Below are 4125 nucleotides of genomic sequence, written 5' to 3'. Positions count from 1 at the left end.
GGCTGAGAGCAGAGAGTGAGAGGGGAAAAAGGGGTCTGCAGAGCTGAAATGAGATACCCTATCTACAAAAGGGCAAGAGTGGCTCTGGACAACGTCGCTGGCAGACTTGAATCGAGGTTCATTGTTGCCTGAAGCTCCAGGGGAGGATGAGGGTGGAAGGCACCTGCCAGCGCTGCTCTCCACGTGAAAGGGGAGATGCAAAGGAGCACATGGCCAGGAGGGCCAGGTGGACGCTGTAATGAGACAGAGGATGTGAGGCCAGGATGTGAGAGGGAAAGGCACGGCTGGGGCTGGCTGCGGACTGGGGGCTCCCAAGGATGGGAACTACGGCAGCAGTTCTCGGGCCTTTTCTATGTCTGTGCTCCTGGCCCACTGCCCTCTACATGGATTCGTGAGATCAAGAAGCAAAAGTAAGGGAAGGACTTTTCAGCAGAAATTCCCCATAAACAAAGACTTGCTCCCACCAGCAGAGGTGCAGTGGGGTTGGGGGGGCACTCGCCACTCCTCCCTGCCTCAGAACCATGACTTTCTCACTCAGAGATGTCCATCTGTCCAGCCATTTTGCCAAGCCCTGGAGCCCCATGCTGATTTCCTTTGGAAGAGCCCCAGCTCCTGGGGTGACCTCAGCAGCAGCAGGGCCCACGGATGGCTCCAATTCCAAACTTCCCATCCTGGGCAAGGATTGGCCTGGTCTGTGGAAGTTAAAATAACACACTGGCTGTTTACGAGCAAGAGCCCTCAATAAAGTCATAGGGATGGTTCTGTCTGCAGTGTGTCTAATCTCTGGCTGCCTTTCTGGGCCCTCGGCTCCCGAGCTATTTTGGTCTCTCTCTTCTTTGACTCATTCTGGGACTTCCGTGCCATAAAGCTGAGCCCCCTCCAGTGCTTGGTCCCACCAGCAGGCAGACAATTCAGAATTAGCTGTGGTCATGGTTGTCCAAACTGACAGGCAGGGAAACTGAGGCACAGCAGGCTACAGGGCCTCATCCTGCCTCCCACAGTGACACAGCGGCACAGCTGCCAGCAAGGCCCAGGGTTCTGGCTGGGGCTTTAACACTGGAGTTTGTGGGGAAGGCTGGGGGCCATGTGACCTGTTAGATGCTCTTACTGGGCCACACTTGGCCACAAATCCCAGGGCTGTGTGGCAAATGGGATTGCAGTGCGTGTGTGTGTGTGTGTGTGTGTGTGTGTGTGTGTGTGAGGCTTGATGGTGCTGTTTGAAATCCTCCCGATGTCTGGAGTTTGACAAGTGCAGAGTAGAGAAGGACCAGAAAACCCAAAGGAATGGGGATGAGAGAACAAAGAGCCTTCCCAAAGCCACGGTTCAAGTTGTGGGCAAAATATCTTTCTGTTTCTCATGCAAACCACGCCTACCCCCCCACCCCCCCAAAGGGCTGGCTGGGCTGGTTTGGGCAGTCCAAGGCCAGAGCTGAACTCCTGATTCCAAGCCCTCCTGCCTCTCCCAGGCCTCCCTGGGTGCAGGGCCTACAGGCTCTGGAGAGGGGAGTCATGGAGTGGGGGAGGAGAGGAGGCCGTCAGGGTTTCAGACACTTTCTAGGTGCCTCGGGGGACCTACATATTTCCTATGTAAAGTTCAGTCTGTTTGCAATGAGGCCTCTCTTCTTTTCTTATTTCTGGAGAGATTAAAAATAGTGAAATCTGCTTAATCTGGGACTCTCTGAGATCAACAAGGCCACTGTTTCCAACAGTATGAAAATACCAAGCAGCCCCACCCACATGCATGGGTCACACGGCATGGCAGGCCTGGTAGGCTTTCTGTAATGTAGGAACTTTAAGTTGCATGGATTCTCAACAGATAAGGCTGTTTTTAAACGCCAGCAAGGATATCTTCAACTAAAATGGAAAGGATTCCACACAGTTTAGGGCCTGAAGTCCTCTCTTTCTTTCCTTCTAACCGAGCTCAAAGCTGTGAAAGCCTTTTCAGGAGAGCCTACTGTGGTTCAATTACTTCACCAGTTTGAGACTTTCTGTAGGGATTTGGCCACAGAGTAGATCCTGGGCAGCTGTAGACACAAGGAGGCTGCTCCTGACCTGCTACCATCAGCGCAGCAGACGTCCAAGATTGTTCCATCAGAGGTTGGGAGAGGTGCTGGGGAACAGCCCCCATCTGTGAGATGGCTCCCTGAGCTGAGGAGGGCCATGGGTCAGAGGAACACCCCTTCTTACGCTCTGCATTAGTCAACATGGGCAAGGCTGTGTTGCAGTAACAAACACACCCTCACGTCTCAGTTGTTACGCCATCTGAAACTTGTGACATCAAGGTTGCTGTAGTCAGGGAAGACAGAACAGGAGGGTTACTGGGATGTTTTTAAGGGCCTTTAAGGTGGCTGATATCACTTCTGTCCACGTCTTTTTGGCCAGAATCAGTCCCATGGCTTTGACCTAACTGCAAGGGAGTCTGGGAAATGTAAGATTTGGGATGAGCAGGCATCATTGGAGGCTTTGACCTGGTATCATCAGCCGTAGCACCAAAGCCTAAAGAACATCCTCAGAAAAACCTCTTACGAGGCTGTAGGCAGAGCCATACTGTGGACTGACAGGGCGCGCTGACCGCCCACCACCATTGCCTCCTGGCGTAGGAATGTAGCTGCTTCAAGGAGACATCCTGGAGTGTAATGCAGGGCTGGATGCCAAGATGGAACCTAGAGCAGGTAACTGGAGAGAATAAAAATAAGTACTTGGCTTATAGTGTAAGTAGATGTATCCTAGACCTTCAGAAGGCAGCGTGAGGCCCTTTGGTTGAAAGCACAGGGATTTGTAGTAACTTGTGCTTATGGGGACCACGGGTCAGTTTCCCTAGCAGACCCAGGCCGGGTGAAATGTCTTCTTCGTGGCTGCTTCACTTGAGGCTCTCCTACAGGCAGAACTCATGGGGCAAATGCTTTCTCCTGCTGAGGGTTCCTCATGCCAACACCCCAAGGCTGGGCTGCCTTCAACTAGGACACCGTGGTCACATCCTCAGCCACCTGGGGGCCATGGGGCAGGGCTCCAGTGCTTTTCTGGGATGGTGTTAGGAAGGGAATTCTGCAAACAGTGGAAAGTAAACCAAGGGAGATTTAATAAATAAGAGCTGGGCTTCCCTGGTGGCGCAGTGGTTGGGAGTCCGCCTGCCGATGCAGGGGACACGGGTTCGTGCCCCGGTCCGGGAAGATCCCACATGCTGCGGAGCGGCTGGGCCCGTGAGCCATGGCCGCTGAGCCTGCGCGTCCGGAGCCTGTGCTCTGCAGTGGGAGAGGCCGCATCAGTGAGAGGCCCGCGTACGGCAAAAAAAAAAAAAAAAAAAAAAAGCTAATTTACATACTTTAACAGCAACAGAAGTACTAAAGCATTCAGTCCAGACTGAACTGAGTGATCATTATGGATTTTCTATGCTGGGAACTAATAGAACTTTGACAAGAGGAAGTTATTTGTAGAGTCCACCTTGGTATTGGCTTGAGAATCCAGAGTTGAACCCTCACTAATATGTGGATGAGCCGGAAATATTGGCTCAATCTGGGTGCGATGGTTAATTTGATGTGTCAACTTGGCTAGGCTGTGGTGCCCAGCTATCCGGTCAAACACTAGTCTAGATATTTCTGTGAATGTATTTTTTGGATGTGATTAACATTTACAATCAACTGATTTTAAGTCAAGCAGATGACCTTCCACAATGTGGGTGGGCCTCATCCAGGCAGTTGAAGGTCTTAAGAGCAAAGGCTGAGGTTTCCTGAAGAAGAACGAATTCTGCCTCCAAATTGCAACATAGAAATTCTGCCTGAGTGTCCAACCTTTGGACTCAAGACTGTAACATCAACTCTTACCTGAATCCAGGCTGCCTGCTGCCAATTAAGAAAAAACTCTCTGTCTCAATCTCTCTCTTGTCTTCTATCTCTATCTCTATCTCTACCTCCCATTGGTTCTGTTTCTCAAAAGGACTCCGATAAGTACAATGAGGGAGAAGTCAGATTAAATTAGAAGTCTTTTCATGGATTAATAGACATTTTTATTAATTCATAAGGAAAAGGAGTAAATTATAGGGAATTACAAGTTGTAACCATATAAATGGGGGAGTTTTACTAAAGTGGCAGTATTTACTATTGCGTTAAATACACCAAGTGGGGTGCA

This window comes from Globicephala melas, chromosome 2, assembly GCF_963455315.2.
Source record: "Globicephala melas chromosome 2, mGloMel1.2, whole genome shotgun sequence".
Lineage (NCBI taxonomy): Eukaryota > Metazoa > Chordata > Mammalia > Artiodactyla > Delphinidae > Globicephala > Globicephala melas.
Note: the sequence above shows the minus strand (reverse complement) of the source record.